The following is a 13,467-nucleotide window of genomic DNA, read 5'->3' as shown; positions in this document are numbered from 1 at the left end:
GGGTAAATACATGCATATAATAACCAATAAAGAAGCAATACATTCGTACATAAAGGTCTACTTCGGTCTAAGTGCATGACACATCGTGTGTGCTGGGTTTCATCATTTAGAGGACAGTTGGAAAAGTATGTTCTGCTTGGACCACAACTGCAAATGTGCGACAAACTGCCAGTTCTCAAAGATTATTTCACCATATACTTCAACCCTTTATTATAATACTATTGGGTGACCACTACTCATGCTACCCATTTAAGGCCAAGTTGGTCTCTTGAGAGGAACACACACATCGTATTCATTCTCATTGTGTACTGAATACTAGTGTGTTTTCCATACATTTGTGAATAATTGTGTTTGTGAGATAATATTTAATCTTTCACAAAATATGTAGATTAATTTTCCACTTCTGCACACAACTCCTGTAATGCAACACACCATTACTAAAAACTGCACGAAAATAAAAAGACTTCATTCCCCAATTGCAATGTAGCTATAAAGCTCTAAGAGTAACAAACCAATATAAATTAGGCCTATATGTCTGACAGCAGTTATTAAGCCACATTTTGAATTCTATGCTGCTGGCCTTTTTTCTTATAGGCAACTATTATTATAGGCCTATAACTCGGGGGGAGTCGTGAGTCATGGCCTGTGGTTTGAGAACTTTAGAACCACTGGCTTAAAGCAGTTTCTCTGGACCCCCCCCCAAGGTTGGAGTTCACACCCCCCCTAAAATAAAAATCTAATCTGTCCGCCAAAGCCACTCAAAGAACAGACTACAAATAAAAAGTAAAATGAAAGAAAGTATAGACTACCGATCTCTGTCCACCGTACTGAAATTGCGCAGGGTTTGCACAAGGTGATTTAGTTGCTTAATTAAAGTACTTGAATTCGGCACTCTGAAATTCAACTATTAGTATACCTTGAAAATCATACATTTTCTCAAGTTGCTACTTGGAAAGTACTTGAATTAAAATCATAGGAGAACAGAAAATGCTCAAATATGTTACTATGAAAAATATTAGAAAAATGTACTGGTCTTGTGAATTCATTTCCATGCAGACTACCGAGTTTTATTTCCTCATGGGTTTCGCGCACTGGTTGCCAGGCGAGTTCGCTCATTCCACCCACACTGCCACTCAGTCATGCAGGTACAGAACTGACTGACTAGGCGCCGCCAAACGTCACATCGATAGCTAAAATGCCAAGCAAATGTAGATTCAAACCCGCCTGGCAGGATATTGATGTTTATGAATGAGTTTTGCCATACCCAACCAGGGATGTAGTGGAGGGTAAACACACGTACGCACATTTTTATTTGTGAAATAGCGTTTACTCACGTTTTTATTTAGTTCATTATCGTTTACGCACTTATTATTGCGTTCCAAGCATTGATCAACGCTCAGAAGGCTTCTTGATCTGGGTTCTAATTAAGCAATAAGGCCCGAGGAGGTGTGGTATATGGCCAATATACCACGGCTAAGGGCTGCTCTTATGCATCGAGCAACACGGAGTGCCTGGACACAGTCCTTAGCCGTGGTATATTGGCCATATATCACAAACCCCCGAGGTGCCTTATTGCTATTATAAACTGGTTATCCAACGTAATTAGAGCAGTTTTGTCATACCTGTGGTATACGGTATGATCAGCATTCAGGGATCGAACCACCCAGTTTATAATCTCAAATGATTAATGTATGCATGCACGTTATATTTGCCTGCTCCCCGGATTTGCAGTGTTAGCAGCGCATTCATTCAGCACTCTGTCCTATGGGAAACTCTGCATGTCAACAGACATCCCCCCCAAATAAAAAAACCCTGACTCTCGGAGAATTAGTGCACAACTGATAAATAGATGCTGAAATTAAGATAGCTATAATCAAAAAGATGGGCTACTATAAGTTCTCATAACAAAATAAATCTACCTCTCTCTACAGAGAGTAGTGAGACAGACAGTGGTGAGTCAGGCTGCAATGACTTTTTTTGCCTGAATTTAAAATGGATTAAATTTAGATTTTGTGTCAGGAAATCGGTCAATTGAAATAAATTCATTAGGCCCTAATCTATGGATTTCACATGACTGGGAATACAGATATGCATCTGTTGGTCACAAATACCTTTTAAAAAATGGGCCTCACAATGGGCCTCAGGATCTCGACAGTGTTTTTGTGCATTCAAATTGCCATTGATAAAACGCACTTGTGTTCGTTGTCCGTAGTTTATGCCTGCACATACCATAACCATACCGCCACCATGGGGCACTCTGTTCACAACGTTGACATCAGCAAACCGCTCGCCCACACGACGCCGTACACGTGGTCTGGGGTTGTGAGGCCGGTTGGACGTACTGACAAATTTTCTAAAACGACATCGGAGGCGGCTTATGGTAGAGAAATGAACATTCAATTCTCTGGCAACAGCTCTGGTGGACATTCCTGCAGTCAGCATGCCAATTGCACGCTCACTCAAAACTTGAGACATCTGTGGCATTGTGTTGTGTGACAAAACTGCACATTTTAGAGTGGCCTTTTATTGTCCCCCGCACAAGGTGCACCTGTGTAATGATCATGCTGTTTAATCAGCTTCTTGATATGCCACACCTGTCAGAGGGATGGATTATCTTGGCAAAGGAGAAAGGCTCACTAACAGGGATGTAAACAAATGTGTGCACATCATTTGAGAGTAAGAAGCTTTTTGAACATATGGAACATTTCTGGGATCTTTTATTTCAGCTCATGAAATATGGGACCAACAATTGCGTGTATATTTCTTTTCAGTGTATACTGTATACCTTGAAAACTTGATTGCTGACATGCAAAACATTTTTGGGACTATATCAATAATGCACTAATGAAACAAAAGACAGTTTTTGGGTAGAATTTTCCTTTAAATATTTGACACACTTCGCTTGTTAAGCTGTTGACATTAACAAGCAATTAAGCAGAGAAGTATATGAGAGCACCATAAAGCCTCCAAGTGGATTACACATTGATTACTTTGCTTTGGCCATTAAAAATCAATAATTGTCAAACAGTCTGCAGACACTGAGAAGCAATTTGTGTTTGTTTTACAAAATGATATGTTCCTTAAAAATCAAAGCACAGAAGAGTAAGAATGAGCAGTTAAAAGTCAAAATGCTAAATTATTCAATTTCTTACTCTCTCTCTCTCTTACCGTGATTGGCATGTATCTTTCTCTTGCACCCCTCACCTCTTGTCTATGGGATAGCAGTAACAGCACAAAGCATATCCTGTTGTCTCAATCTACCTCTCTCTGTTTAACCTGCTCGCAATAAAAGTCAATGACAAGAAACAACAGGTAGAAGACAAACTCATCTCAGAAGATAAACTGATCTCTGTCTCTATAGGTAAACATTCAGAAAGTAATGGCAGATAACGAAAAGGGAAACAGTTTAGGGGTTTTCATGGCTCATCGGGCCCAATAAACTCCCCCAGACAGGTCTCTGGCTAATGTACTCCAAGACAGCAGCAGATACAACTAATTTACAACTCAATTACAACTCAGTCAGAACCACATTCTGGCTCAATGCCAACAGAATCTCACTGAGATTGCACTGGATTTGTGATGTTTCACATCTGTATCAGGCCTTGCCATATTTCGTTACTAACGATGTTGTTGTGCCCATTACTCAATTACAGGTTTAATTGATACAGATGTATGTGCTGATGAACCTCTTTAGCAATAGGGAACATTTGACATTTTCTTTACATAGACACTGAGTGAACAAAACATTAAGGACATCTGCTCTTTCCATGACATAGACTGGCCAGGTGAATCCAGGTGAAATCTATGATCCCTTATAGGTATCACTTGTTAAATCCACTTGAATCAGTGTAAATGAAAGCTTAAAGAAGGATTTTAAGCCCTTTTTTATTTAACCTTTATTTAACTAGGCAAGTCAGAACAAATTCTTATTTACAATGACAGCCTACCGAGGAACAGTGGGTTAACGGCTTGTTGAAGGGCAGAACGACATATTTTTACCTTGTCAGTTTGGGGATTCAATCTAGCAACCTTTCAGTTACTGGCCCAACGCTCTAACCACTAGGCTACCTGCCGCCCCAAAATTGAGACATGGATTGTGTATGTGTCATTCGGAGGGCAAGACACAAGATTCTTGACACAAACCGATACGCCTGGCACCTACTGCCAGGTGTACCGGTTTGTGTCAAAAACTGCAACGCTTCTCTGTGGTCCACCACCCAAAGGACATCTAGCCAACTTGACACAACTGTGCGATGCATTGGAGTCAACGTGGGCCAGCATCCCTGTGGAACGCTTTCGACACCTTGTAGAGTCCATGCCCTGATGAATTGAGGCTGTTCTGAGGGGGGAATGCAACTCAATATTAGGAAGGTGTTCATAATGTTTGGTATACTCAGTGTATGTTATCTGTATTTCAGGGAATACTAGTGTGTATGCTAATTATGTTAGAATGCTAGACCAAAATCCTCTATTGTTTGAAAAACCTCTCGCTTTGAAGACTAGACAATATGATTCTGCCCTATTTTGCACTCATTACATTTGCTGCTTCTACAAATAGAAGTAGAGGGAGGAGTAATACACAGACAGAAAATTGGCTTCATAACATGGATGTCTCCCCAGAGAAATCTATGACTCCTTCCGTTAGTATTGGAAGGTTGTAAAGGGTGAATGATTATGCGTTTTTATTTAGCCTTATCTTCCGAGTGAGGCATCCACTAATGTGAGCAGAGTGCTTTCCAGTGATCCAGTCAACCCCGTCTGTTTACACTGCATACTTCATCATTGGATAGAAAACGGAGGTTGACGATTGTCTGTTAGTGCAATCATTTATGAACACATGAATTGCCCTGAAAAGACCGCTGAGCATCACTCAGAAGCACTATCAAATGACAGTGACCAAACGATGAGATATTTCCCAGGAGGTTTTTCATTTCATGTGGGGAAAATAACCTTTGAGTCACCACACGTTGGAGAGAATATGTTTAGTAAGAAATGCCTGGCTGTCATTTGTAGCTTATGTGTCCCAAAAGGGTTATTCCTTTTACACATGAAGCCCTCTGTGTGTATACATAATATCACTCCTCATAATGACACCCACGCAAAATATTAACATCCGTGTTTCGCAGTACATATCGGCAGATATTAGTCTTGCTAGCTATGGATGAGACACGTAGCTTTGATTCCCTCACGAGAGATGTAATTCGTCACCTCCCCAGAGGAACAAAGCCAGTCTGCATGTAGAAGCAATTAGACCGTTTTTTTATTGAAAACAAATCTGACCAATTAAACCAATAGAAAGCCACCTGATATATCTCTTTATGACCGAACAGACAGCCACAGTCCTAATTTCCATGGTTAACTTTGATTGATTGACTCAAAGTCTGTTGAGAGTTGGGACTAAATAGATGATGCCATTGGTCTGAATCCCTAGGTATGTGTGGTGTCTGGGGAACAAATTGACACCGTGGCTGTATCATGGACACCAATTAAACACAACATGAAATTAGGTTGTTTGCGAGGGGTTCAATATTTTTTAATCAGTCCTGAAGAAATTTCCAAATTAGAGATGGATGTAAGTGTCACAAAAACAACCACTAAATAAGAACGTTAACAAGCACACTCGATCCTGATGGTATTGATTTCTCTGGCTGTGTTTACACAATTTGGATCCTTTTCACTAATTGGTATTTTGACCAATCAGATCATCTGTTAAAAAATATCTGCTGTGATTGGTCAAAAGACCTATTAGTAGAAATATATCAGAATGGGGCTGCCGGTATAAATGCAGCCCGTGTAACTGAGACTGATTGGCAATTAGCCTACATGATGAAATCATTGTTCATTGCGGAAGTCAGAAAATAATATACAAGGATCTACAAAGGCTATTCAGAAAAAAAGGTGGATCTTCCCTGTTGGACTTTATTGGACTGATCATTGAGGTGGACAATAGCAAGTATCAAAGCCCCCATATGGCAAAACTCTTCATTTTTATATAATTTCTTCCAGCCTTGTTATTTTCAGAAATGACTGTGTTCTAGGAAATTTGAGAAACATCTCACAAACAAGCAAAGCTCCTGTGAGTCTGATGTAGCTGCCAAGACAGGCTTCAAAGACTGTAGAAGAATGATGGGGGTAAACTGAATGGCAGTGGTGATAGAACCTTTAACCTTCATTTCATGTACTGGAGGTACATGCTGCAGTACATCATGTTCTGTGGTCTCTTCAGTGATAGCAGGATTCTAGTAGATATGTAAAATATACAACTGTCTGTTATCAACTGCTTTTCTTCCACTGGTGAAATTGGGTTCCAAGCCAGCCAGCCATTCATAATAAGGATGAAGATTTCATTTAAAAGAAGTTGGATCCAAGAAGCTACCCGAAAACCTAGCAAGACACAAACGACATCAAACACAGACAATGTGACCACAAACAATATACACAGGCAGTTAGAAAAGCCAAGGCTAGCTTTTTCAAGCAGAAATTTGCTTCCTGCAACACAAACTCAAAAACATTCTGGGACTCTGTAAAGTCCATGGAGAATAAGAACACCTCCTCCCAGCTGCCCACTGCACTGAGGATAGGAAACTCTGTCACCACCGATAAATCCACTATAATTGAGAATTTCAATAAGCATTTTTCTACGGCTGGCCATGCCTTCCACCTGGCTACCCCTACCCCGGTCTACAGCACTGCACCCCCCACAGCAACTCGCCCAAGCCTTCCCCATTTCTCCTTCTCCCAAATCCAGTCAGCTGATGTTCTGAAAGAGCTGCAAAATCTGAACCCCTACAAATCAGCGGGCTAGACAATCTGGACCCTTTATTTCTAAAATTATCTTCCGAAATTGTTGCAAACCCTATTACTAGCCTGTTCAACCTCTCTTTCGTATCGTCTGAGATTCCCAAAGATTGGAAAGCAGCTGCGGTCATCCCCCTCTTCAAAGGGGGACACACTCTTGACCCAAACTGCTACAGACCTATATCTATCCTACCCTGCTAATCTAAGGTCTTCGAAAGCCAAGTCAACATATTACCAACCATTTCGAATCCCACCGCACATTCTCCGCTATACAATCTGGTTTCAGAGCTGGTCATGGGTGCATCTCAGCCACGCTCAAGGTCCTAAATGATATCTTAACCGCCACCGATAAGAAACAATACTGTGCAGCCGTATTCATTGACCTGGCCAAGGCTTTCGACTCTGTCAATCACCACATCCTCATCGGCAGACTCAATAGCCTTCGTTTCTCAAATGATTGCCTCACCTGGTTCACCAACTACTTCTCTGATAGAGTTCAGTGTGTCAAATCGGAGGGCCTGTTGTCCGGACCTCTGGCAGTCTCTATGGGGGTGCCGCAGGGTTCAATTCTTGGGCCGACTCTCTTCTCTGTATACATCAATGATGTCGCTCTTGCTGCTGGTGAGTCTCTGCTCCACCTCTACGCAGACGACACCATTCTGTATACTTCTGGCCCTTCTTTGGATACTGTGTTAACAACCCTCCAGACGAGCTTCAATGCCATACAACTCTCCTTCTGTGGCCTCCAACTGTTCTTAAATACAAGTAAAACTAAATGCATGCTCTTCAACCGATCGCTGCCTGCACCTGCCCGCCTGTCCAGCATCACTACTCTGGACAGTTCTGACTTAGAATATGTGGACAACTACAAATACCTAGGTGTCTGGTTAGACTGTAAACTCTCTTTCCAGACTCACATCAAACATCTCCAATCCAAAGTTAAATCTAGAATTGGCTTCCTATTTCGCAACAAAGCATCCTTCACTCATGCTGCCAAACATACCCTCGTAAAACTGACCATCCTACCGATCCTCGACTTCGGCGATGTCATTTACAAAATAGCCTCCAATACCCTACTCAATAAATTGGATGCAGTCTATCACAGTGCCATCCATTTTGTCACCAAAGCCCCATATACTACCCACCACTGCGACCTGTACGCTCTCGTTGGCTGGCCCTCGCTTCATACTCGTCGCCAAACCCACTGGCTCCAGGTCATCTACAAGACCCTGCTAGGTGAAGTCCCCCCTTACCTCAGCTCGCTGGTCACCATAGCAGCACCCACCTGTAGCACGCTCTCCAGCAGGTATATCTCTCTGGTCACCCCCAAAGCCAATTCCTCCTTTGGCCGCCTCTCCTTCCAGTTCTCTGCTGCCAATGACTGGAACGAACTACAAAAATCTCTGAAACTGGAAACACTTACCTCCCTCACTAGCTTTAAGCACCAGCTGTCAGAGCAGCTCACAGATTACTGCACCTGTACATAGCCCATCTATAATTTAGCCCAAACAACTACCTCTTCCCCTACTGTATTTATTTATTTTGCTCCTTTGCACCCCATTATTTCTATTTCTACTTTGCACATTCTTCCACTGCAAATCTACCATTCCAGTGTTTTACTTGCTATGTTGTATTTACTTCGCCACCATGGCCTTTTTTGGCCTTTACCTCCCTTATCTCACCTGATTTGCTCACATTGTATATAGACTTAATTTTCTACTGTATTATTAACTGTATGTTTGTTTTACCCCATGTGTAACTCTGTGTTGTATGTGTCGAACTGCTTTGCTTTATCTTGGCCAGGTCGCAGTTGCAAATGAGAACTTGTTCTCAACTAGCCTACCTGATTAAATAAAGGTGAAATAAAAAATACAAACAGAGACACATACAACAGCTGAAGTTTACAAGTCTAATACTATAAATCTTAATAGTCTCAGTGCTTTTGATTTGTCCAAAAGATGAAATGCACAATGTTAATCTGAGCATGGGGTTGTGAGCTATCTCTGCTTCCCTGAGCTATGGCTCCTGGTTCGCTAATAAAGCAGCGTGTCTGCCTGAGGTAATTGCAGTCGTTTCTCTCAGTCGTATGAGCAGAGAGGACTATCTGGACTAGACCAGTAAACACAGGTCCCCTGGTAGCAAGCATACAGAAAGAGAGAGCATGATTCAGACCGGTGTCTACCAGACTGTTTCAATGGTGGACAGAGGGTCAATGACACATGTACCATGTCATTCTGACCTGAGTAACATAAACAGGCAAGCCCTCCTGGAGACTTAATGTTGATAGCCTACCTTTGTTACTTATGGACATGGGAGCTTCTACAATAGTAAAACATTGGACATATTCTGTGGCACAAAGCTGCTAAGTCAAACTGTAAAAGTTGGCTTATGAAAAAAAGATCAAAGTTGTCCTATTGCTTGATAAATATTGTGTTCATTTAATTCCAACTGTTGAGAACTGTTTACAATAGCTTCAGTTAATGGTGGTTGTGGGCAGAGGCAATATCCGCTACTTACATGAATTCCCTTAAAAAATAATCATAAGGGGGTCATACTTTAAAACAGAGGTCAAATCAAACAAATCACTGATACAATACAAAGTAGTGCACTTCTGCAGGGCACTTCAAATAAAACATGCCAGCCCTCCTCTAAGATATAAAACGAACTAACTGAATAGCATGACAGCACACAATCAATATTTACAATATTTTTAATTGCTTTATAAACACAAGCTCTTTCATTACAATTCAGAGCTTTCTTGGTCGGATCGGTTTTCAAAAAGAGACATCAATTTCCTAACGTTTTACCAAACAAAAATCTCTCATATGAAAAAATAAATAAATAAAAAATTGTCCAGATTCACCCACTATCTCTTCCACTTTTCGAAAAAGAAAAATGTGATTATCAGAACACACAACCCATTTACAAAACAGTCCGACATCTGCCATCTTCTACCCAGTCTTCCCCATCAGTGTGTCAGCCATCTTGGGCAGGAACATTTCTAGGAAGTGAAAGAAGTCCTGGTACAGTCCGGTGCCATTAGCAGAGGGGCGAAACATGATCATGGCCATGGTGCTCTCTGTGCCGCCCACCACCTGGGCCTGAACCTGTAACTCCAGTGGCTCCTTGTCCACTATGTGCTGGGTCTCCAGCTCCACACTGCTGCCCTCTGGCCTGGAGTCCATGTTCATCGCCCCTTTAAACAGCTCCCACCTCACCTCCCACCGGCATGCTCACACCCTGTGCCTCTGGACATAGGTCCAGCGTGGAGACCCGGGCTGATTCCCGCTGTAACTGTCCAGCCTGGGCCTCATGCCCTGCAGGGACATGGAGGCGTCGCTGCTCTCAGAGGACAGCAGCGCTCTCTTCCTCACCGTGGTTGTTTGTTGATTTACAGTATCCATTCCCTCAGCTCCAGTGCCTTCCTGCATGCCTGTGTTAATCAGGCTGCACTTGAGCACTCCCTGAAACAGCCCCTCCACTGCAGAGCACACCCTCTGGAACCAGAGCAGGCGGAAGCCGTCCCCGGGAGAGTGCACATGGCTGCGGACCGCCTCGGGGAGCGAAGAAGCTTTAAAGGGGATGCTGATGGCTAGTGCCTGCTCCGCCCCCTTGTGGTGGTGGAGGTGAGGACCCTCGTCCCAGGGGGTGAAAAGGCACACCAGGACCCACACCTTGCCTTTGGTGGACTTGGGCTCGTACTGCAGGCTGCAGCAGTACTCTGCCTCCTGGCACACCCTCTGAAAGCTCCTCTGGCTGCGCTCCGTTAGGTTGCCCGCCACATTGTGGCTCAGCTCGAAGGGGTCCAGCACACTGAAGTGGCCAAGCTTAGGGTCTAAGGTCCTCTCCTGCTCCGTCCCCTTCCCGCTTTACCTTGTCGCGGCTAAGAAAGCTGGTGACGGGGAGTGAACAGCCCTCCCTGATGGAGCTGACAGAGCTGGCAAAGACAAACTGGGCATAGGAGAAGTCCGACAGCAGGGAACCGACAGAGAAAAACAAAGGAAAGCTTCAAGCTATTGATCAGCCCAAAATGAATAAATGATGTGAAAACAACTGAGGGTGTTATACCGAAGATGTACTTAGAGCCAGTTGGGTAAGATGAGGACAGATTTAATTGATAACCTGTAAATAATACATCCAACTTCACCATTACTCCCTAATTGGTATAAAAACAGATTTAATATTGTACCTGCCATTACAACGAAGATATTTTAATTACTTTTATGAAGAGTGCGTTACTTTTCCTTCTTCGTCTTTCTCTAAACCAAATAGCACCTTCAATTCTACTACTGATATCCTGACTTTCTCTCGTAACGCTGCCCATCCTCTTCTTCTGCATGGTTGGATGTATTTTTCATACAATTTTTGGTGTAAATTGCCCAGATCCTGGGTGTTCTTGCTGGAGGGCACAGCAATGGGCTTACTGGGGAAGGTGCAGCTCCAGCCTTCAATAACATACTCTTCCTCCTCACCTTAGAGGAATAGAGAAGTACAGTGAAAAAAACACATCAAGACAAATAATAATTGAATTCACTAGGCACAAAACTATACACATCCTCAGGTTAAACCTATTTTCTGCCATATAGGGGACTGCATGGGTTAATATAGGGTACAACATGGACTACATAAATACTAGTCCTAACAGTAGTACAAGTCCTATACATGCTAAATAGAAATGGCTTGAGAGGAGAGAGGTGTGTTATCAGCATGCATGTGATATTTGTGTTGAGCTTGAAAGCGGTGCAGACAGGAAGAAGTACATAGAGGCCATGTCCTTCAGCTGGTCCAATGTGGGGAGAACAGGAGGGTCACACTTCTGCAGATAGATCACCAGCAGGGTCAAAGCAAAGATATTCAGCAAGTGTCCCACACCACTGAGATTACACCATAAAGATAAAACTGTCATTCCAAGCATGTGACACAAAGCAGCATAATAACTTATCGTCTGTTGACAAAAACGTTAAAGAAAGGCAGCAAGGTTCTGCTGCCCCCTACTGAATACAGTTCAAAATGGTATGAAATCTAAGACGTTAGTCTCTCATACAGGACGCTGTGAAGACCACTCACCAGCCAGCTGCTTCTGTTTGGCCCAGTAGCGGGATGGTGTAGACCAGAGGACGCAGCCTGGAGTCCAGCCCTGAGCACTGCTGCAGAAAACGGGTGCTCCTCACCGCCAGTCTGATGGGTGGAGGAATAGAGAGCAGGAGGGTCGGTTGGTGGTGACCCATGTTTGTGTTCATACCAGAAATACTAATAGTTGTTGTTGTCTGACTTTTCTGATCATTATCAAGTTCCTAGGATATAGGGCTAGGTGTCAGTCTGGGTCTGAGCCATACACAGTACAGTAGGCATAGAGATACAGTTGAAGTCGGAAGTTTACATTTACATTTACGTCATTTAGCAGACGCTCTTATCCAGAGCACATACACTTAGGTTGGAGTCATTAAAACTAGTTTTTCAATCAGTCCACAAATTTCTTGTTAAACAATCTATAGTTTTAGCAAGTCGGTTGGGACAACTACTTTGTGCATGACACAAGTAATTTTTCCAACAATTGTTTACAGACAGATTATTTCACTTATAATTCACTGTATCACAATTCCAGTGGGTCAGAAGTTTACATACACTAAGTTGACTGTGCCTTTAAACAGCTTGGAAAATTCCAGAAAATGATGTCATGGCTTTAGAAGCTTCTGATAGGCTAATTGACATAATTTGAGTCCATTGGAGGTGTACCTGTGGATGTATTCCAAGGCCTACTTTCAAATTCAGTGCCTCTTTGCTTGACCTCATGGGAAAATCAAAAGAAATCAGCCAAGACCTCAGAAAACAATTTGTAGACCTCCACAAGTCTGGTTCATCCTTGGGAGCAATTCCCAAATGCCTGAAAGTACCACGTTCATCTGTACAAACAGTAGTACGCAAGTATAAACACCATGGGACCACACAGCCGTCATACCGCTCAGGAAGGTGACGAGTTCTGTCTCCTAGAGATGAACGTACTTTGGTGTGAAAAGTGCAAATCAATCCCAGAACAACAGCAAAGGACCTTGTGAAGATGCTGGAGGAAACAGGTACAAAAGTATCTATATTCACAGTAAAACGAGTCATATACAAACATAACCTGAAAGGCCGCTAAGCAAGGAAGAAGACACTGCTCCAAAACAGCCATAAAAAAGCTAGACTACGGTTTGCAACTGCACATGGGGACAAAGATCGTACTTTTTGGAGAAATGTCCTCTGGTCTGATGAAACAAAAATAGAACTGTTTGGCCATAATGACATCATTATGTTTGGAGGGAAAAGGGAGAGCTTGCAAGCCGAAGAACACCATCCCAACCGTGAAGCACGGGGGTGGCAGCATCATGTTGTGGGGGTGCTTTGCTGCAGGAGGGACTGGTGCACTTCACAAAATAGATGGCATCATGGAGGGAAATTATGTGGATATATTGAAGCAACATCTCAAGACAAAGTCAGGAAGTTAAAGCTTGGTCGCAAATGGGTCTTCCAAATGGACAATGAACCCAAGCATACTTCCAAAGTTTTGGCAAATATAATGCAAGTGGTAACAATGAGTTGATATCCACTTAATTATTGTTTTGTGGCACATACATTTATTTTATTTTCCGTGTTTCATAAGCCTACTTTAGCCAGCCACGGAGTGTGTTG

At 42.7% G+C, this 13,467-nt stretch overlaps 1 pseudogene; it reads right to left on the bottom strand.

The window, feature by feature from the left end:
* Window positions 1-10,031: 10,031 nt before the first annotated feature.
* LOC106578322 (speckle targeted PIP5K1A-regulated poly(A) polymerase-like) lies at window positions 10,032-12,026 on the bottom strand (annotated as a pseudogene).
* Window positions 12,027-13,467: the final 1,441 nt, after the last annotated feature.

This window comes from Salmo salar, chromosome ssa19 (genome assembly GCF_905237065.1).
Source record: "Salmo salar chromosome ssa19, Ssal_v3.1, whole genome shotgun sequence".
NCBI classification, from domain to species: Eukaryota; Metazoa; Chordata; class Actinopteri; order Salmoniformes; family Salmonidae; genus Salmo; species Salmo salar.
Note: the sequence above shows the minus strand (reverse complement) of the source record. Positions and strands in the feature narration are given on the sequence as shown.